The 23,194-nt window shown below is 44.5% G+C and overlaps 1 long non-coding RNA gene across 1 annotated transcript; it reads right to left on the bottom strand.

Annotated features, from left to right (window-relative positions):
- Positions 1-18,736: 18,736 nt before the first annotated feature.
- On the bottom strand, positions 18,737-21,294 carry LOC132396524 (uncharacterized). The gene is made up of 3 exons (XR_009513005.1): positions 21,072-21,294; positions 19,849-19,889; positions 18,737-19,086 (listed from the first exon to the last, which is right to left on the bottom strand). It is a non-coding gene; the product is annotated as an uncharacterized LOC132396524 (long non-coding RNA).
- Positions 21,295-23,194: the final 1,900 nt, after the last annotated feature.

Raw genomic sequence — 23,194 nt, 5'->3', positions numbered from 1 at the left:
AAAAATTCAATCAGGCTCGTAAGGCACGACCTGACCTTGACAAAGCCATACTGACTACTCCTAATCATATTATGCCTCTCCAAATGTTCATCAATCCTGCCTCTCAGGATCTTCTCCATCAAACTGACCAACCACTGAGGTAAGACTCAGTGGTCTATAATTTCCTGGGCTATCTCTACTCCCTTTCTTGAATAAGGGAACATCTGCAACCCTCCAATACTCCAGAACCTCTCCCGTCTCCATTGATGATGCAAAGATCATCGCCAGAGGCTCACCAATTTCCTCTCTCGCTTCCCACAGTAGCCTGGGGTACACTTTATCCAGTCCTGGTGAATTATCCAACTTGATGTTTTCCAAAACATCCTCTTTCTTAATATCTACATGCTCAAGCTTTCAGTCCGCTGCGTCATCACTACAATCACCACGATTTTCCATAGTGAATACTGAAGTAAAGTATTCATTAAGTGCCCCTGCTATTTCCTCCGGTTCCTTACACACTTTCCACCTGTCACACTTGATACGTCTTTTTCTTTCACGTCTTAGTCTCTTGCTCTTCACATACTTGTAGAATGCCTTGGGGTTTTCCTTAATCCTGCCCGCCAAGGCCTTCTCATGGCCCCTTCTGGCTCTCCTAATTTCCTTTTTAAGCTCCTTTCTATTAGCCTTATAATGTTCTAGATCTCTAACATTGCCTAGATCTCTGAACCTTTTGCAAGCTTTTCCTTTCTTTTTCACTAGATTTATTACAGCCTTTGTACACCACGGTTTCCATACCCTACCATAACTTCCCCATCTCATTGGAACGTAACATACCGAAACAGAACTCCACATAAATATTCCCTGAATATTTGCCACATTTCTTACGTACTTTTCTCTGAGAACATCTTTTTCCAATTTAAGTCTCCAATTTCCTGCTTAATAGCCTCATAATTCCCTTTACTCCAATTAACCGCTTTTCTAAACACAAAATACTCTGCAGATGCTGGGGTCAAAGCAACACGCACAACATGCTGGAGGAACTCAGCAGGTCGGGCAGCATCCGTGGAAATGAACAATCAACGTCTCCAGGGATGCTGCCCAGCATGTTGTGTGAAACACTTTTCTAACGTGTCTGTTCCTATCTCTCTCCAATGCTATTGTAAAGGAGATAGAACTATGATCACTATCTCCAAAATGCTCTCCCACAGAGAGATCTGACACCTGACCAGGTTCATTTCCCAATACTAAATCAAGTACAGCCTCTCCTCTTGTAGGCTTATCTACATATTGGGTCAAGGAACCTTCCTGAACACACCTAACAAACTCTACCCCGTCTAAACCCCTTGCTGCAGGGAGATGCCAATCAATATTTGGGAAATTAAAATCTCCCATCACAACAACTCTGTTATTATTACACCTTTCCAGGATCTGTTTTCCTATCTACTCCTTGATATCCTGTTACTATTGGGCAGCCTGTGAAAAGCACCCAGTGAAGTTATTGACCCCTTCCTGTTCATAATCTCCACCCACAGAGACTCCATAGACCATCCCTCCATGGTGTCCACCTTCTCTGTAGCTGTGACACTATCTCTGATCAACAGTGCCACACCCCACCTCTTTTGCCTCCCTCCCTGTCCTTTCTGAAACATCTAAAACCCAGCACTGGAAGTAACCATTCCTGTCCCTGAGCCATCAAAGTCTCTGTAATGGCTACCACATCGCAGCAACAAGTACTGATCCACGCTGTAATCTCATCCACTTTGTTCACAACACTCCTTGCATTAAAATAGACACATCTCAAACCTTAGGTTCTAACATATCCCTTCTCTATCACCTGCCTAACCTCCCTCTCGCACTGTCTACAGGCTTTCTCTATTTGTGAGCCAAACTCCTCTTCCCCAGTCTCCTCAGTTCGGTTCCCACCCCCCAACAAATCTAGTTTAAACTCTCCCCAGTAGCCTTAGCAAACCTCCCCACCAGGATATTGGTCCCCCTGGGATTCAAGTGCAACCCATCCTTTTTGTACAGGTCACACCTACCCCAAAAGAGGTCCCAATGATCCGGAAATCTAAATCCCTGCCCCCTGCTGCAATCCCTCAGCCACGCATTTATCCTCCACCTCATTCTATTCCTATTCTCACTGTCGCGTGGCACAGGCAGTAATCCCAAGATTACTACCTTTGTGGTCCTGCTTCTCAACTTCCTTCCTAACTCCCTGTAGTCTTCTTTCAGGATCTCTTCCCTTTTCCTACCTATGTCATTGGTACCAATATGTACCATGACCTCTGGCTGTTCTCCCTCCCACTGCAGGATATCGTGGACATGATCAGAAACATCCCGGACCCTGGCACCTGGGAGGCAAACTACCATCCGTGTTTCTTTCCTGCGTCCACAGAATCGCCTATCTGACCCCCTAACTATCAAGTCCCCTATCACTACTGCCTTCCTCTTCCTTTCCCTACCCTTCTGAGCCACTGGGCCAGACTCTGTGCCAGAGGCATGACTACTCTTGCTGCCTCCAGGTAGGCTGTCCCCCCCAACAGTACTCAAACAGGAGTACTTATCGTCAAGGGGTACAGCCACAGGGGTACTCTCTAGTACCTGACTCTTCCCCTTCCCCCTCCTGACTGTAACCCAGTTGTCTGTCTCCCATGGTCCTGGTGTGACCACCTGCCTATAACTCCTTTCTATCAACTCTTCAGTTTCCCTGATCAAGGCGAAGATCATCGAACTGCATCTCCAGTTCCCTAACTTGGTCCCTCAGGAGCTGCAGCTCGACACTCCTGGTGCAGATATGGCCGTCCGGGAGGCTGGGAGACTCCAGGACCCCCCACATCTGACACCGAGCACAGAAAACTGGCCTCACGCACGTACTATCTCCTTTCCGCAATTAACATGGGTAAACCTACCTCGCTTTGTTACCACCAAAGCCCTATCACTCTGCTGCCTGCACCGACGCTGCCCACTGGATATGCCAGTCTTCTTTCTAAACCTTTTGTGCACTACTGGCTGACGTCACACGCCTGCACAGTCTTGCCTCTCTTTTACCTGAGTAGTTAAAAAAAAACTCCGTTCACTCCGAAAAATCAGCCATTCACTCGCAGCCCTCTTGCTCCAAATCTATTGCTGCTGGTTCGTTTCTAAAACGTTACGGTTCGTAACAAATTATTGTTCAGACCAAGCATCAGAATGGGGAAGAAATGTGATCAAAGTGACCTCAACCATGGTGCCAGACAGGGTGGTTTGAGTATCTCAGAAACTGCTGATCTCCTGGGATTTTCACACACAACAGTGTCTAGAGTTTACAGAGAATGGTGCAAGAAACAAAAAACTCCAGTCAGAGTCAGTTCTGTGGGTGTAAGTGAGAGGAGAATGGCCAGGTTGGTTCAAGCTGATGGGAAGGTGACAGTAACTCACGTATCCACACACTACAATGGCAGTGTGCAGAAAAGCATCTCTGAACACACAAGACGTTGAACCTTGAAGTGGACGGGCTACAGCAGCAAAAGACCAAGGACATACACTTAGCGACCACTTTATTAGGTACAGGAGGTACCTAACAAAGTGGCCATTGAGTATAGGTCTCTGGCAAATCCCCACCCCCATCCAAATAAATGGATAAATAGAATTGTGTTTGCTTTGTTGGTCCTCCTCTGATATATTGCCACACAGTTGACCGGACTGACTATTTTTTGGTTTTCTACCCTCTGAGCATCTCCTTAAGCGCTGTGCAGTCTTGTGAGAGAAGGAAATGATACAAGGAGTAAAGGCAAAGTTGTTATTTATGCATGTCAGGAGACCAGAGAAAGTGGTAAACAAATCACTATCATTTCATAGTGTCAGGTAGTTTGTTGTTTCTTTTATTAAGGAGGGGGAAGGTTTACGTAAGATGCTTCATGCTGGCAATTCCTGGTGAGCTTCATACACTAATAACAATGTATATGCTTTCAATATGCCACCCTGGATATTTATCTTGTACCTTTTTGAATTCACCTCCTTTCGAGCAAAACTTTAGGGATCCCTCATGCTGGTAATTAAGTGCTGAGGGAACTTTAAGGGCTGACATTTAGAACCAAGCCGTTAATCTCTAAATGGAGTTGTTTAATGATTTCAGCAGGGACTTGGATTGCGACCTACCATGCCATTGTCAGGATATTCCTAGGCAAAATGTCAACAAAACTATCGACCTGCTCTGGGGGCAGGCTCCGAAATTCATGGTTGATTGCAATTACTGTTTTCTGTCTTCATTACCCACCAGAAAAGCGATAATTTTGGGATAAATGTGATCCAATGATTTTCTAATAAAGATACCTATAATGTGCTGCTTTGGGTGGGAACTTGGTACCAATAACGCTCCCCAGTTTATTGAAAATCTAGGAGAGCTGTAGGTGCTGGAAATCTGAAATAAAACAAACCATAAGCACAAGAGATTCTGCAGAAGCTGGAAATCCAGAGCAACACACCCAACAAGCTGGAGGAACTCAGCGGGTCAGGCAGCATCTATAGAGGAATAAATAGTTGATGTTTCAGCCCGACACCCTTCCTCAGGACAGTTTATTTTCATAGATGTTGCCTGAACTGCTGAGTTCCTCTAGCATTTTGTGTGCGTTACTCTAAAACAGAGCATGTTGGAAATGTTTGGCAGGTCAGACAGCTTCTATGGAAGGAGAAGTAAGGCCATAAGATATAGGAGCAGAATTAAGCCATTCGGCCCATTGAATCTGCTCCGCCATTCCATCATGGCTGATTTATTATCCCTCTCAACCCCATTCTCCTGTCTTCTCCCCATAACCTTTGCCACTTTCACTAATCCAGAACCCATCTTCCTCCTCCCAACGGCTCGGCCTCCACAGCCGTCTGTTGGAATGAATTCCACAGATTCATCACCCTCTGGCTAATGAAATTTCTCCATTTCTCTGTTTTAAAGAGACGTGTTTCTGTTCTAAGGCCTTCTTGTCCTAGTCTCTCCCACCATATGAAGCATCCTCTCCACGTTCAATCTCTCTCGGCCTTTCAATATTCGATAGGTTTCAATGAAACCCAGACCCGCCTCCCTTCTCCTAAATTTTAAATAGTTCACATTTGAGGTTCAAGACCCTTTATCAGGACTTGGGTCTAAAGAAGGCTCCTGGACCTGTGATGTTAACTCTTTTCTCTCTCCATGGATGCTGCCTGACCTGCTGAGTGTTTCCAAGGCAGTTAACTTTAGTAACCTATTAATGGTAATGGGCTATTATTTAGTAATGGGTTATTATTGTCAAATGTTCTGAGCTATGGTGAAAAACTTTGCATGCTTTGATTGGTACTTGACAAAGCAGCAAAGAATCAATGGGCTGAGCGCCCACTTTCCTAGCTTGAATATCCCTGCGATTCTGTGAAATTCTGGCCCATTTTATCCACAGTTCATCATTTAATTTATTTATTGAGATACAGTGTGGAATAGGCCCTTGCTGACCTTCGAGCCATGCCTTCCAGCAAAGCCAGATTTGACCCTCGCCTAATCACAGGACAATTTACAAAGACCATTTAATGTGCTGAAGTTCGAGAGGGTTCAAAGGAGATTCATGAAAATGATTCTGGGATTGAAAGGCTTGTCATATGAAGAGCCTTTGATGGCTCTGGGCCTGCACTCACTGGAATTCAGAAGAACAAGAACCTTATTGAGATCGGATTTTGAAGGGCCACAATGGAGTGGATGTGGAGAGGATGTTTCCTTTGGTAGGGGAGTATAAAACCAGAGGACGTGGCCTCAGAATAGAATCCTTTTAGAATAGAGATGAAGAGGAATTTCTTTAGCTAGGGAGTGGTGAATCTATGGAATTTGTTGCCACAGGTGGCAATGAAGACCAAATCATTGGACATATTTAAGTCAGAGGTTAATAGATTTTTGATTAGTCAGGGTGTGAAGGGATACAGGAAGGCAGGATATTGGGGCTTAGAGGGAAAATTGGATCAGCCATGATGAAGTGACAGAGCAGACGCGATGGGCCAAATGGCCTAATTCTGCTCCTAAATCTTATGGTTTTGTGTACTTATGGTCTTTGGACTGTGGGAAGAAATCAAAGCACCCCGAGGAAACCAGACGGTCACAGGGAGAACATAGGCAGGAATTGCACCCGAGTCGCTTGAAATGTAAAGCATTGTGCAGACTGCTTCAGTCAGCCGCCCATGTCTGACTGAACCTTCTTAAATGCAGCAGTGTTTATTTAACAAGAAAACACAATTAATTTTTTTATATAACATATCTAACAACTAACAAATTATATTGTGCAACACACATCAAATGCTGGAGGAGATCAGCCAGTCAGGAGGGAAATAAACCATCAACGTTTTGGACTGAAACCCTTCATCGGGACTGAAACGGAAGGGGGAAGAAGCTAGAATAAGAAGGGGAAGGGGAAGGAGTACAAGCTGGCAGGTGATAGGTACAAGCTGTCTTCCAGGTTGGTAGGTAAGAAGCTAGGTGGTGGTAAGTGGAAAAGGTGAAGAGCTGAACGAGAAGCAGGAATCTGATAGGAGAGGAGAGTGGACTATGGAAGAGAGGGAGGGAGGAGGGGAACCAGAGGGAAGTTCAAAATTTAAAGTACATTTATTATCAAGGTATGTATAAACTATTGAACCTTGAGATTTGTTCATTCACAGGTAGCCACAAAGCAAGAAATCTGAAAGAGCCCAATTAAAGAAATTTTTTTTTTAAAGACCAACACCTGATATGCAAGTGAAATCATGCAAACATTTGAGCAGCGACGGGCGATGGGCAGATGAACGGAAGGGGTGAGAGGGACTCAGAACGGAGAAGGGAAAAAGAGAGTGGGGGGGGGATAACTCAAGTTGGAGAAGTTGACGTTCATTGCATTGAACGATTAACACGGAGAGAGGGCCAATGGGTCTTGTATAGACAATGCTCTTGTATCTGGTTAGTGGGGCAGGACGTGTGGAAGAGTTGTCAGTCACCAAGTTTACCAGCTTTCACCATATCATTGGTTACTGGTTTATTGGTGGATGGAGTCTGTGAGCAATGCCTTTGGGAACTGGTAATTGGTTTGTTGCTGTCACATGTAGTGAAAACTGCTGCCATGGCAAGCAGTACCAAAGGAAAACAATACAATGCAGAATCAAGTTCAAGTTCAAGTTTAATTGTCATTGAACCGTACATGAATACAGCCAAATGAATCAGAGTTACCCTGGGGCCAAGGTACAAAACACAGCACCAACAGTCATGCACAGCACAAAGCACATATAGCACATATAATTATGAAAGTAGACAAGCATATAATCACTAATAATAATAATATAGTCTTGGGTGTCATAGCAATAGGAATACGGTATTGCCCTGGAGCCATGTTTCTGCAAGAACAAGTATGAAGCAATTCCTCATCAGGTGCTAGCATAGTCACAGATGATTGCAATCTGGCTTGCATTACAGTTACAGAGAAAGAGCAGTCTGGGTAGGTAGGAAGGTGTAGCTATTGTGCATCTATGCATCTCCAACTCCGAGCATCCACTCTAAAGCAGGACAACACGACTGTTTTGGGTCAACCGTGATGCCAAACAACATGCACTGGAGAGGACAAAGCAAATCCCATCTGCCCGCACATGGTCCATATCTCTCCACTCCCTGCCTGTTCATGTGCCTGCTTACATATCAGCTTCCATCACAGAGGCAGCTTCTCTCTGTTGAACCAAAGAATCCAAAGGTACTATTCCAAAAGAGACCAAGGAATTATTCTCAGTTTCCAGTTAAAATTCTACCCAACAAATAACCTCAGTGATGAATGGACTATCTGTCATCGTCTCTCTCCTCTCCCCCTAACCACTCAATCTGCCATCACCTCCACATTTCTCCCTTTGACTCCCCTTCTTCCCTTTCTGGCTTACCATCCTCTCCCCGTAGATTCCATCTATTTCAGCCCTTTGTCATTTCCACCTATCACCTCCCAGCTTCTTACATTGTTCCCACTCTTCCCCTGCCAGCTGCCTATTACCTGGATCCACCTGTCAGCTGGCAGATCTTGCTCCCTCCCTTTCCCCCCACCTCGTGATACTGGCTATCTCCCCTCTTTCTTCCAGTCCTGATCAACGTGTGGGAGAGTTTGTAGTCACCAGCTTTAAGCATGCTTCATCCTGTCATTGGTTACTGGTTTATTAGAGTCATGTACACCAGAGCAGAGTGAAAATCATCCAAACCGATCGCTCCAAACCCACACACAGTGGCCACTTTATTAGGTACACGTGTATTCCTGCTTGTTAATGCAAGCATTGAGTCCTCCAATCATGTGGCAGCAACTCGATGCATCAAAGCATGCAGACATGGTCAAGAGGTTCAGTTGTTGTTCAGACCAAACATCAGAATGGGGAAGAAATGTGATCTAAGTGACTTTGACCGTGGAATGATTCTTGGTGCCAGATGGGGCGGTTTGAGTATCTCAGAAACTGCTGATCTGGGATTTTCACGCAGAAAATCCTTGTTAACGAGAGAGCTCAGAGGAAAATGGCCAGACTGGTTCAAGCTGACAGGAAGGCAACAGCAACTCTGGTGTGCAGAAGAATATCTTTGAACGCACAACATGTTGGATCTTGAAGTGGATGGTCTGCAGCAGCAGAAGGCCCCAAACATAGACTCAGTGGCCAATTTATTAGGCACAGGAGGAACCTTTTTGAGTTTGCTCTAGATTTCCAGCATCTGCAGTGTGGATGAGGAGAGGATGTTTCCTATAATGGGTGAGCCTAGGATACAAGGATGTTCCTTTAGAACAGAGATGAGGAAGAATTTCTTTAGCCAGAGGTTGGTAGTTTCATTATTAGTCAGAGCATCAAAGGTTACGATGAGAAGGTAGGACAATGGGGTTGAGAGGGATTATAAATCGTCCATGATGGACTGGTGGAGTAGAGTCGTTGGGCTGAATGGATTAATAGTGTTACGGTAGGCCATCATTATCACATTGTCAGCTGGCTGTCTACACTGCCTACATTCCAACAGTAATCGAAGAACAACAGCACCTCAGTAGCTGTAAAGTTCTTTTGGGTGCCCCATAAGTTAGGTGGAAGGTGCACCATAAATGCACGTCTCTCTCTTGTCCCATCAATTTCTTGCTGGCATCGTATTTAGCTGCAAATCAAGCAGCGGCTGGTGATAATGAGGAGGTGATAGCCCATTAGAGATGGGAACCCATTGCTCAGTGCTCACAGTAAACAAGCAGTGAGACCAGTTAATGACTCCATGTGTCTGTGCAAAACAACCTCACTCACAAACTGCAAATTGATTCCGTGGGCCAATAAACAATTCCATTACAGTAAACTATTTCCGCTCCCTGAAAGAATTGCTCATTTTTCTGTTCAGCTCGTCCTCTCAAGAGTGAATTACAATTCTCTGCAAATGTCTGAATATCATCTACAAATGTCCGGTATATTTAGTTAGGAGGTTTGTTATTCTTACAGGAGAGAAACAATCTCGTACTCATAGTTGCTTAGCTTGTGTAGCGCAGACGGATTCCGACTTCCTCTGAAGGAAAGATAGCAAAACTCCTTCATGGACAGTTGCAAGCTGGTCTGCAAAAGGAGAAGGTCTGTGCATAGGGCTAGCAAAGATACAAAGTTTCAAGAAACGTTTATTATTTTTAAAGTATGTATGTGATTTACAACCCTGAGATTCATCTTCCCCGCAGACAGCCAGAAAATAAAGAAAACCATGATACTCGTTCAAAGAATAAACAACAAACCTCCCCATCCCCGTGCAAACAGCAACAGAAAAAGAACGAGCAGAAATCACAGAATATAAAGCACAAAATCAGAAGAGTCCAGGCGTGTTCAGTCCAGCTCTGTGTTCTGTGTTCAGGCCACCCCGATTCAAATTCGCCCAAAATAGCAACAAAAAATGTAATGACCAGAAGCCAGAGACACATCATACCGTGAACTACAGAGTCCAGTCCACAAACCGTGTTGATTAAACTTTGCCCAAGACCTTGGACTCTGACAGCATCAAGCGGGAGAGAAACCATTCAAACACAGAGCAGCAAGCAAGAGGGAGAGGGAGAGACTGTCACACATAGACACCTTCCTTCCAGAGCAGTGAGCACGAGGCTGGTAGACTTCACTGAACACCTGCTCTTCTCCTGCACTTGCCTCAATGATTTCAAGCTTTGTCGACACCTCTATCGATGAGTTTGCCAAGAAATGGAGTCAATCATTGGCTCATGCCCTGTCTCCAGGCTTCTTGGTCTTGAAGCCACATGCTTCAATCAAAACAGCAAAGCAGCAGATGGCTCAATCTGCCTGAAAGCACACCACCAGAACGTAGATCACACCAGCTCCAACAGTAGCAGAACCACATATGAAAGGAAAAGAAGATGTAAAAGACGTGAAAGAAGTAGTTTTGTGAACCGTCTGAAGGATGTCGCCCTTGGCTGTGTTGTTCACTGGTGCTATCTTCTTCCAGATCCCATCCTGTAAAAAAAAGCCCAGAGCTACAGACACACCAACAGAAGCTCCAAGGATCTCATCCCAGGGAGAGGAGGGATCTTCCACTAGAAAACATAAGGTGGGCCACACCCGGGGACCTCTTGAAAGACTGGCTCAGGACAGAGGACTCTGGTGAGCTGCTTATGCCCTGTACGGGTGATGAGTGAACAAGAAGAAGAAAGATAGTGAAGCTTGGGAATCCTGCAAGTAGTGTTTGGTGTGAAGAGGGAATTTAAGAAATAGGGAGAGGAATAAGACTCAATACTTTTGAAACAGTTCAGTCACCCAGGATAATCTCCTATCCTAAATCCACTTGCCCATCCAATCCCAAGAGTCATGGAGTCATTGAGGAGAAATAGACTGCAGAGATGTCCAATTGATCCTAATTCACTTGTTCATTCCCTGTTAGCATTTCCTCTTTCTCTTCAGTTCTCCTTAGTACGGACTTTGCTCCTGTAGTCTATCATGCTGGAGTATACTTGGGAATGAATGCATCCCATGGTATGTTTCGATGTGGAGAGGTACCGGTTGAGACTTACTGCTTTCAATAAAGGAGGTCCTATTTATAGATGGCGGCGCGACGCAGCTTGCAGCGGCCACTCTGGAGCTGATGTCTGTTATTTGTTAAGCGGGGTGCCGTGCGTAATCCTAATCTGATGAAAAACTGACATGGGAGCACAGAGGAGCATCTGGAAATCTCCAGGAAGGCTTTCTTCATTTCTACTGCTGCTGTGAGGTCCGGGTCTCTGCGGAGAAGAACAGGCCCCCAGTCCTTGGGGTTGCATTACCGGTGGCCGTTGGCAGGGGTGTCTTAATACTGTCGGCAGAGGATGGTGCTCATAGAGGCTGTGCTGGAGGGGATGGTCGGAGACGCAGAGGTTCGACAGACTCGGAGTCCGCTGCAGTCGGGGCACTTTCACTGTGTGCTGCGTCTGTGAGGCTGGGTCCAACGGAGCTTTCATTGTGTGCTGCGTCTGCGAGGCTGAGTCGGGCAGTGCCATGGAAGTCCATAGTGGGGGCATTCACTTCTGCCGTCAGCGTGGGATGACGAGTATATCGGAACCCTGAGGACTTGTGGAAACTGTACGGTGATTTCTTTCGAACTTACAGTCTTTTAACATCTTTGGACTATTTTTTACTGTGCCCATGGTCTGTTTCTTTTTAATCAATTATGCTATTGTTTGCACTGTTGTAACTATGTGTTGTAACTATATGGTTTTGTGTAGGTCTTATAGCTTTAGATTTTGGTTTGTTGGGTGGTAGAGTTGGTTTCTTGACTTGGTGTGTCTGGGTAGTCTTGTTTTGTCTGATGAGTTTGGAGCTCCTTTCCGGGGAACGCGCTAAGACAGTAGCGCGATATTAATACACAGCAGCCTCTCCGGACTCTGGATTGGGGATTGCCAAACGTTCTGTGGATTTTCTGGTGTAGTTCGTTTTGTCATTTGCTTTTGTGATATCATTCTGGAGGAATGTTGTCTCATTTTTTAACTGCATTGCATTTGTGGTTTCTAAAGGACAATAATCTGAAATTCAATTCGATCATTCCATACCTTGACGACAACAGCATCAAGCTTGACATTGACTAGACTAGGGGTTCCCAACCTGGGGTCCACGGACTCCTCGGTTAATGCTAAGGCTCCATGGCATGAGAAGGGTTGGGAACTCCTGGACTAGAGTCATAGAGAAATATACCATGGAACTCGCCTAACTGTGTTACCCAACAAACTTGTCCCATCTGTCCATGTTTGGCCCCTAGCCCTCTAAATTTCTCCTATCCATGTACTTATCCAGGTGGGTTTCACATATTGTTAACGTGCCCGCCTCCACCACAATTTCTGGCAGCTTGTTGTAAATACTTACCTCCTTTGCATGAAGAAGCTTGAGGAGATTTGTCGTGCCAACAAGGACTCTAGCAAATTTCTATAGGTGTACCGTGGAGAGCTTTCTGAGTGGTTGCATCACTGGCAGGCAAGGAGGCTCCAATGCACAGGATCAAGATGGGTTTCAGAGGGTTGTGGACTCAGTCAGTCTCATCATGGGCACGTCTCCCTCTGTGGAGGGCAGCTTCAAGAAGCAGTGCCTTAAGAAGGGGGCATCCATCATTAAGGACCCTCACTACTGGGGGCATGCCCTCTTATTATTAGGATCATAGGGGGAATCTGAAGACCCACACTCTATGTTTTAGGAACAGCCTCCTCCCCTCCGCTATCTGATTTCTGAATGGACAATGAACCCATGAGCACCACCTCACTATTCCTCTTCCGCACTGTTCATTTGGTTATTTGTTTATTTATTGTAATTTATAGAACTTTGTGACACTTGCACTGTATCATTCTCACAAAGCAACAAACTTCACGACAGTGGGAATAAATCTGAATCCAATTTTGATGTCCTTTTTAAATCTCTCGCTTCTTCTGATTTTAAACCTGTCCCACCCCCACTTGTTTGTAACACCCCCTCCCATGGGAAAAATCCATTTAGTCTCGCCCTGTCCTCATGATTTGCCACCCCTCAGTCATGGGCTGAAGGGCCATGTTCTATGCTTTAAAAGGGGACACTCAGACAGATAGATGAACAGGAAAGGTTTAGGGAGGGGCTTTCCAACTGTAGGTCTATGGACCCCTTGTTTAATTGTTTTGGTCAATGGCATGAAAAAGTTTGGCAGCCCCCGGCTGAGGGGGATCTACATGAAATGCAGTCAGATGGGACTAGCCCAGAAAGACACATCAGTCCGCAGGGACAAATTGGGCCAATGGCCTGTTTCCAAGCTGTACAAGTCTATGACTCTGTGGCAGGATCGGCTGAGCTCTCTAGCTGAGGTTCCAGATTTCACTAACTAACGTCCTACTTGTTGTTCCATTCTGTCTACTTGCTTAAGCCCGCTGATAACAACCTCCCAACATCCTAACAGGAGTGCATTCCAGGACTTCACTTATCGTGGCGTCACAGGTCGATAGGGTCATAATCAGAGCTTTTGCTACGTTGGCCTTCATAAATCAAACTGGTGAGGTAGGGAATTGGGATGTAATGTTGTAGTTGTATAAGATGCTGTTGAGGCTAATTTGGAGAATTGTCTGCAGTTCAGCAAGTTATCAATAAGATCGAAAGAGTACAGAGAAAATTTACAAGGATGACGCCAGAACTTGAGGACCTGAGTTATAGGCAAAGGTTGAATAGGTCAGGACTTTACTCACTAAAGCGTAAGAGAATGAAGGGAGATGTACAAAATTATGAGGGGTATAGATAGGGTCAATGCAAGCAGGCTTTTTTCCACTGAGGTTGAGTGAGACTAGAACTGGAAGGTAAAATATTTATGGTGAACCAGATGGGGAACATCTTCACTCAGAGCGTGGAATGAGCTCCAGTGGAAATGGCGGATATGGGTCAAATTTAAGCATTTTAGGTAAATATGGACAAGTACATGAATGGGAGGGGTATGGGTCGATGGCACTAGGCAGGTGAGGATGGACTAGAGGAGCTGAAGGGCTTGTTTCTGAGCTGGAGCACTCGATGACTGTAAGACTAGATAAGCTTTGCCTGCTCTCCCTGGAACGCAGAGTGCTAAGAGGAGATCTGATAAAGAACTCAAGATCCTGACTAACTTTGACAGATTGGACACAATCTATAGATTATATCAAGGACAGCTTTTGTACTTTTTTTGTCCAACCCGAGGTTGGCATGAGCTGTTAAGTGAAAGGTATACGCAGGAATGACGAGTTGAGGTTATTGTCAGATCAGCCAGGATCAGCTTGAGAGACCGAATGGTCTACTCCTGCTCCTTATAAGTGGGCTCACATGAAAAGCTGGTTCTTTAAGGCTGTCATTGCTGGTGGTGGAGTGGGGGTGGGGGGATAGTGAGGATAAGCTTCGACTAGCCATTAAATGCTCACAATGACGTGCATCTCAAAGCCTCCTGGCCTACACATGTGGCTTAGCCTGGATGAACCGTTTCAACTGACAGGAGGGGGTGGAGGTAAAGGCAGGTATCTGGTGCCTTAAAACCACTCACTCCGGGCAGGTGGGTCTCAACACCGTGATTGCCACTCATCTAGGAGAAGGAAAACTCTGATCTCGAACCACTGCTGCCCTGTGGTTATACCCACTCATGGGGAAAGCTTCAGGACTTAACCCTGAGGAGCTGGAGTCCTCGAGGCAGTCCTACATTGAGTTCAGCGCTGACTGGCAACTCCCGCGATGCCTCTGGTGCCGATCTGTATCAGTCTCTGCCGTTTCTTTGGATTCATCAGCTGTGCGGAGAGAGGGAGCTTGCCACATGGGCCATAGCTTGGTCTCCATATCGTACTGCCCAGTCCGCTGCACCAGCAAAGCAGACAACTGGGACGCAAAACCTATGGACATCCAACCGTGACCAACAGAGCTGCTGGTAAACCACTTTGCATTTCAGTTCAATGCAAGTGAGCCCCTCACCAAGAGAATAAATTACTCACAGGGTGGTTGAGAAACGATGCTAACAGGAGTGGTAGAAACAAACAGCATTTAAAATGAAATGTGATTGACACATGTGGGAACATAATTTGTGGAAAGAGCAGTCAAATGGGACTAATTGACTTACTTTACCGAGGCCTTGCAGGGTCACGGTGGACAGAGAAAGTTTGTTTGCTCAGAGCATCACTCTGACAAGTGGCAGGCTGATTGTCTCAAAGTGAGCGTACATATTGCTGACTTAACACAAGCCATTGAGCAAACACATTTTTTCTACACAAACAGTCATCGAACATAGGAACTCTCTCTCCCGAAAGAATGGAATACAAAGGATTAATTGCCACCTCCAGGAATATGATGTGTTCCACTTTGGTTAGCGAAATCTGCCATGGACGGTCCCAGCTGCAAAAGGAGAAGGGCCGGGCATGTGGCTAACAACCCTATCCTGTAAAAATTCAGAGCTGCAGAAACGCCAGCAGAATCTCCAAAAACTCATCCGTGGGAGAGAAAGGATCTTTGCCTAGCAGATGTACACCAAGAAGATGGGCTACACCTGGGGACAACTTGAAAGACAGGCCCAGGACAACGGATTCTGGCGAGCTGCTTGTTGGGGGCCAATACCCCAGTAGGGGTAATAGGCTTACAAAGAAGAAGGTATTTGGTTATTGAAACCACATTAAATGGTAGAGGCTGGATAGAGTTGTGGGAACAGGGAGATCTAAGGGCTAAAAAGATCCCTCAAAGAGGCAAGAAGGTGATTGTGAAGGCATTTGACACACCTGCCTTCATCAGGCAGGGTAATGAGTTCAGGAGTTGGGAGATCATATCAATGCTGTACAGGGCTTTGCTGAATCAGAATCAGGTTTAATATTACCGGCATATGTTGTGAAATTTGTTGTCTTCGTGGCAGCAGAGCATTGCAATATGTAATAATAGAAAGAAACACTGTGAATTACAGCAAGTATATATTAAAAAGTTAAATAGTACTGTAGTGCAAACATGGAAATAAAAAAATAGTGAGGTAGTGTTCATGTTCATTCAGAATTCAGGTGAAAGAGGGGAAGAAACTGTTCCTAAATCATTGAGTGTGTTCCTTCAGGCTGCTGTAACTCCTTCATGATAATAGCAATGAGAAAAAGGCATGACCTGAGTGAGGAAAGTCTGTAATGATGGATACTGCCTTTTTGAGGCATCGCTCCTTGAAGATGCCCTAGAAACTATGGAGGCCAGTGCCCATGATGGAGATTTTCAACTCTCTGTCGCTTAGTTTGATCTTGTGCAATGCACCCCACCCCCCCATATCAGACAGTGATGCAGCCAGTTAGAATGCTCTCCACAGTACATCTGTATCATTTGCAAGTGTCTTTGGTGATGTATCAAATCTCTCAAACTCCTAATGAAACGTAGCCACTGTTGTGCCTTCTTTGTGGCTGCATCAATAAGGTGGGTCCAGGCTAGATCCTCAGAGATACAGACACCCAGGAACTTGAAATTGCTCAATCTTTCCATTTCTGATCCCTCTTTGAGGATTGGTATGTGTTCCCTTGTCTTACCGTTTCTGAACTCCACTATTAGTTCTTTAGTCTTACTGATAGTGAGTGCAAGGTTGTTGCTATGGCACCACTCAACTAGCTGGTATATCTCACTCCAGTATGCCCTCTCATCTCCATCTGAAGTTCTGCCAACAATAGTCATATCGTCAGCAGATTTATGAATGGCCTTTGAGCTCTGCCTAGCCACACAGTCATGGGTGTAGAGCGAGTGGAGCAATGGGCTAAGCACACACTCCCGAGGCGTGACAGTGTTGATTGTCAGGAGGTAGAGATGTTATTTCCAATCTGCTCAGACTGTGGTCTCCCAGTGAGGAAGCTGAGGATCCAGTTGCAGAGGGGGGTAGAGAGGCCCAGGTTCTATAGCGTTTTGATCAAGACAGTAGGAATGATTGTGTTAAGTGCTGAACTGTAGTCAATAAACGGCATCCTGATATAGGTGTTTGTATTGTGCGGGTGATCCAAGGCTGTGTGATGAGCCAATGAGATTGGTGACACAACACTTGGAGTACTGTGCGCAAGTTTGGTCACCCAGAAAAGTGTCCTTAAAATGGAAAGGGGGTGGGGGGCAGAAATAACATTCATGGGGACGTTACCAGGACTTGAGAGCCCAGGTTAAGTGTGGGAAAAAGGAGTATTTTCCCCAGAGCATCGAAGACCAAGGAGTGATGTTATAGAGGTGTATAAAATCATGAGGGGCACAGATAAAGTGGATGTCTACACCTTTTCCCTTTTGTAGGGCAGAGTAGAAGTAGAGGGTATATATTTGATATAAGAGGGGAAAGATTTAAAATGGACCTGAAGAGAAACTGTTTTACACAGAGGTTTGTGTTACAAGCAGCCAGAGTAAGTAATACAGTAGTTGTGGAGACAATTACAATGTTTAAAAGACCTTCGAACAGGTACAGGGATAGGAGAGGTTGAGAGAGCTATGGGCCCTTCATAGGCAAACAGGATTAGCTTGGATAGACATCTTTGTTGGCATGGCCTATTGGACTGAAGGGCCTGTGTCTGTGCTGTGTGGTCGAAGTCTCCCTCAGAAAGATGTTATTCAACTGAAAAGAGTGCAGAAAAGATTTACAAGGAAGTCACCAGGACTTGAGGGACTGAATCATAGGGAGAGGTTGACAACCTAGGACTTACCTCTTTGGGGTTTGAGAGACTGAGAGGTGACCTGATAAAGGAGTATAACATTATGAGGGACAGAGTGCAGTCTTTTTTCCAGGGATGTGGAAACAAGAACTAACACACGGTTTTAAGGTAAGATGGGAAACATTTAACAGGAACCTGGTAGGCAACACACAGAGCAACACACACAAAGAGCTGGAGGAACTCAGCCGGCCGGGCAGCATCTGTGGAAAAAAGTCCAGTCGATGTCTCGGGCTGAGACTGAGTTCCTCCAGCATTTTGTGTGCGTTGCTTGAATTTGCAGCATCTGCAGATTTCCTCTGGTTTGTGATTTTTACACAGACTGTGGCCTGTCTATGGAATTAGCTGCCAGAGAAGGTGGCTGAAAGAGCTTCAGTACCAACTCTGTGCTCTCCCCACTTGATCCACATGAATTCTGACAGCAACGAGTATTGTAGGGAACAATATTTGAATAATATTTGCAAAGCAATATTTCAATCTTGAAGGCATTACTTTGCTATAGGTAGGTGCTAGTAGGTGAGCAGAATGGAAATGAAACCTGTCAAACTTTGCATTCTTTTAGAGGGAGCTGTGGGACGTATGTAATTGGATCATCTGCTTCTTCTGAAACATCCCTGTCAGTGATCCATTTCCTCTTATTAATCTGATGATATTTTGCTCTCTGGGAAATAGCTGGAAAAGTCAACTTTTCAACTCAAACAATAGTTCTAGATTTATTTGCTTCAGTCACCACATCTACATCAAAGTATAAAGTGAAATGCATCGCTCATGTCAACAGCTAATATAATCCGAGGATGTGTTGGGGGTGGCATGAGAGGGGCATGGAGGGCTATGGGCCAAATGCAGGTAGGTAGGACTTGGCAGAAGATCAGACTGGCATGGACTAGATGAGCCAAATGGCCTGTTTTTGTGCTGTAGTGCTCTAATGACTCTTTGACTCTAGGAACAAACTGTAGGGAGAGTGGAATTAAGAGGAATAGTCTGAAGGTTTAAAGATTAGCTTCATTTATTATATGTACATTGAAACATACATTGAAATGCTTGGTTCGTGTCAACGAACGACACAGTCAAGGATGTCCGGGGTACAGCCCGCATCAGTGTCACCATGATTCCAGCACCAACATGGCATGTGCACAACTCACTAACCCTAACCCATATGTCTCTGGAATGTGGAAGGAAACCAGCGCACCAACACAGTCACGGGGAGGACATACAAACTTCTTACAGTCGGCAGCAGGAATCGAACACCTATCGCTGGCACTGTAGGGGGTTGTGCTAACCACCATGCCACCATACCGTCAAAGGGATAGATTACTGTTTGCAGTCACAACACTTTGCTCCAGCATTAGGTGTTTAGTGTAGTTAGGTGTGCAAAGCCCTTCCTGGGGGATTTATGATGCAAATCTTGCTACCCAGCCAGATGTTGCAGCATGTGGATTGAAGATCATCTTGTGTTGTAGATACAAAGCATAAGTACTCTATACTGGGCTCCAGCGCTCACTTCATCCTTCATAGACACAGAGAATTGTTAAAAGAGTGTTGCAGAAGATAGCAAAACTGTTAATTTAACTTAATAAAAAAAAACTTCATTATTGCTTTATCTTGTTCCACCTTGTAACTGTCTCAGCGACATGTTTCATTGAGATGTTTATTTTATATGTTTCTGTCAGAAATTCAATAGACAATAGAGAATAGGCGCAGATGTAGACCATTTGGCCCTTCGAGCCTGCACAGCCATTTTGAGATCATGGCTGATCATCTACTTCATGATTACTTGAGTTCATACAGCCGTAAAAAAAAGATTAGAAATGTAATAAGTAAGATGTTAAAAAGGTAACATTGGTAAAAAATTTGTTTAAAACATATCACTTTAAAATATTGTTTTATTAAGAATGTTGTGCTCTTTATGTAAGGTTTATTTAATGTAGTGTGTAATGGGTCACCTGACCAGAGTTTAGTAAGAGCATGACTGTGGCATTATGGGTCAGAACCAACATGGAAGCAGAGAAAGACATAGGGCCCTAAAATAACCTTATGGTTTTTAGTTATATGGTTATGGTTATATGTGGTCCAAGAGGCGCACACGGTAATTGTTTTTATTTGTTTTATTTTGTGTGTAATGTTGTTGATGTGCCTTTACACGCACAGTTTTTAGTGATTTTATTTGATTTCTGCACACTTCTGTTGTGCTGACATGTTTTGGGCCTGTTTATTGGTGGACACTAGCTTGAGAGACTTTAAAAGACTTTGAGAGATGTATGCTTCAAACCTGTTATGTCCTTTATTTTCTTGTAGTTTTCACGGTGCCTGCTGAAGAAAGAGAGAGAGAAATAAAAATAAATCTTCAAGGACATCTGTATGATGCATGGCCATTATTTCATTAGACCAGTGTAGTTACACACCTCAGTGCACTGTGTAATGTTCTGATCTGTATGAACAGCATGCAAAGCAAGCTTGTCACTATATCTCATTAATGTGACACTGATCAACCAATACAAATACAAATAATTATTTTAGAATTGTGATATTATACTTTCCAACTTGGTTTATTATTGTAACACATAGTGTGAAACATACTTTTTTCCATGTCATCCATGCAGATCAGATCATCACAACAGTGCAAGGGAGCAATAACACAACACAGAATGAAGTGTTATAGTTACAGGGAAAGTGCGGTGCAGGCCAAAAGTAATGGGCAAGGCCATAAAAGGGAGATTGTGAGGTGAACAGTTCAGTCCAAAATGTCGACTGTACTCTTTTCCATAGATGCTGTCTGGCCTGCTGGTTTCTTCCAATATTTTATGTGTGTTGCTCAAATTCCATCATCTACAGATTTTCTCTTGTTTGTGTCTAGACTCTATCTTATCATATTAGGGAACCATACAGCAGGATAGAAGCTGGTCTTGAGTTTAATGTATGTGCCTTCAAACTTTTGTATCTTGTGCTATTACAGAGAATCCATGACAGCAGCTGTATTTCATTTGAAGTTTGAGGACACTCGAAGATTTCTACAGATGGGAGAGCATTACAACTGGCTGTATCACTGTAGGTATGAAGGGGAGGGGGTTCCTGCACAGGATTGAAATAAGCTGCGAAGAGTTGTAAACCTAGACAGCCCCATCATGAGCACTAGTCTCTGTAGTATCCAGGGCATCTTCAAGGAGCGATGCCTAAGAAAGGCGGTGTCCACCATCACCCAGGACATGCTCTCTTCTCATTCTTACAATCAGGAAGGAGGGACAGAAACCCGAAGGCACACACTCAACAGTTCAGGAACAGCTTTTTCCCCTCTGCCATCTGATTTTTGAATAGGCATTGACCCATGGACACCATCTCACTGCTTTTTTATTTCTATTTTTGCACTACTTATTTAATTTAACTACTTATTTTAGTATATGTATTTATACACACACTATAATTCTCAGATTTTTTCTCCATTATTATGTATTGCATTGTACTGCTGCTGTGAAGTCAACAAACTTTACGACGTACGCTGCTGATATACTTGATTCTGAATCTTCTGCCCAATGGGAGATGGGAGAGGAGAAAACATCCAGAGAGAGATGTTGGCTGCAAGATGTGTAGACAGAATCAATGGAGGGAAGGCTGTTCTCCTCTCTGGAGTTCCTATAGTTCCTTAGAGCAGTTTCCATTCCAGTGCAATACAAGGATGATTTCTCTGGTGAATTGGTGAGATCAAAGTGTATCTGCTGAATTTCTGTAGACCCTGAGGAAGTAGAAACACTGGTGAGCTTTTCTGGCATGGTGTACACAGGGTTGAACCAGGACAGGCTATTGGGTGATGTTTGCTCCAGCACTCTCTTAACACTTTGTGATAGCTAGAGCTAACATTGATAAATGGTTAATGTGCTAACAGGTTGATAAAAGCTTGTTTGCTATGGTAATGTATCATGTTCAAGGAAGGGCACAGCACATTGTGGAATCTCTCACCAGAGAGTGATGAGCCTATGGAATTCACTATCACCGGCCAAGTCACTGGGTACATTTAAAGCAGAGGTTGATAGATTTTTGATTGGTCAGGGGATGAAAAGGCAAGAGATCGGGGCTGAGGGGATAATGGATCAGCCATGATGTGGAAATGGTGGAGCAGACTCAATGGGTCAAATGGCCTCATTCTGCTCCTATACCTTCTGGTCTTATGCTGCTTGTTTATATATATGTGAGTCATGTAGGGTCTTTCATCTTTGCACTGGGATGGGGGGGTGGGTAGTGCTATCTACAGAAAAAAATACTCCTACTGTATTCACTGTTGCCAGGTGCCCAAAACAGCAGAAGGAATATGATAACACTGCCTTGCCTGAGAACTGCTTACTTCTTGGATCAATTGAGAGAATGTCCTTTTTTGAACTGTGATCATGTATGGCATCATGTATGGCACTAAAGACAAGGATGTGATGCTGAGACTTTATAAAGCACGGGTGAGGCTTCACCTTGAGTATTGTGAACAGTTTTGGGCCCCTCATCTTAGAAAAGATGTGCTGCCATTGGAGAGGGTCCAGAGGAGGTTCACAAGGATGAGTCCAGGAATGAAAGTGTTTTCATACGAGGAAATTTTGATGGCTCTGGGTCTGTACTCACTGGAATTCAGAAGGATGATCTCATTGAAACCTTTTAAATGTTGTAAAGCTTAGACAGAGTGGATGTGGAAAGGATGTTTCCCATGGTTGGAGAGTCTAGGACAAGAGGGAACAGCCTCAGGATAGAGGAGGGCCCTTTCAAAACAGAGATGCAGAGAAATTTCTTTAGCCAAAGGATGGCGAATTTGTGGAATTTGTTGCCACGTGCAGCTGTGGAGGCCGGGTCGTTGGGTGTATTTTAGGCAGAGAATGACAGGTTCTTGATTGGACATGGCATCACAGGTTACAGGGAGAAGACTAGGAACTGGGGTTGAGGAGGAGAAGAAAAAGGAACAGCCATGTTCGATGGGCCAGATGGCCTCATTCTGCCCTTATGCCTTATGGTCTCATTCAAAAGGATGTTGCTGGGACTTGGGGACTTGAGTTACCGGGAAAGGTAGGCTTTGTTTGCTGGAGTGCAGGAGAATGAGGGGAGATCTTCTAGGGTTAGAGAATTCTGGTTAGTGCAAATGCACTTTTTCCTCTGAGGTTGCGCAAGACTAGGACTGGAGGTCATAGGTTAAGAATGAAAGGTGAAATATTTCTAAAGAATAATGTTCTGAGTTGTGTATATTTCAATGTAAGGACTATTATTGGAAAGATGGATGAGCTTAGGGAATGGATCAGTAGGTAGAATTATGACATTGTAGCCATTACTGAGACTTGGTTGCAGCTCGGTATTCCAGTGTTCCTTTGTTTTCGATGTGATAGATTGGGAGAGACTAAAGGGTGAGCTGTGGCATTACTAGTAAATGGATATGTTGTAGCAGTGTCAGAGGCTACATCCACACTACACTGGATAAATCTGTAACTGAAGCTTTTTCTCTTCGTTTTGACCCTCCATCCACCCTAAAACAGGGTTTTTGTATCCTGAAATCAGAGCTTTTCTGAAACGCTTTCCAGGGTGTGTATTTTTGAAAACGCCGTTTGGGCAGATCTGTGTGGACGGGGTAACCGGAGAAATCTGAAAACACTATC

Source organism: Hypanus sabinus, chromosome 7 (genome assembly GCF_030144855.1).
Source record: "Hypanus sabinus isolate sHypSab1 chromosome 7, sHypSab1.hap1, whole genome shotgun sequence".
Taxonomy (NCBI): Eukaryota; Metazoa; Chordata; class Chondrichthyes; order Myliobatiformes; family Dasyatidae; genus Hypanus; species Hypanus sabinus.
This window is presented reverse-complemented; position numbering and strand designations above follow the sequence as displayed.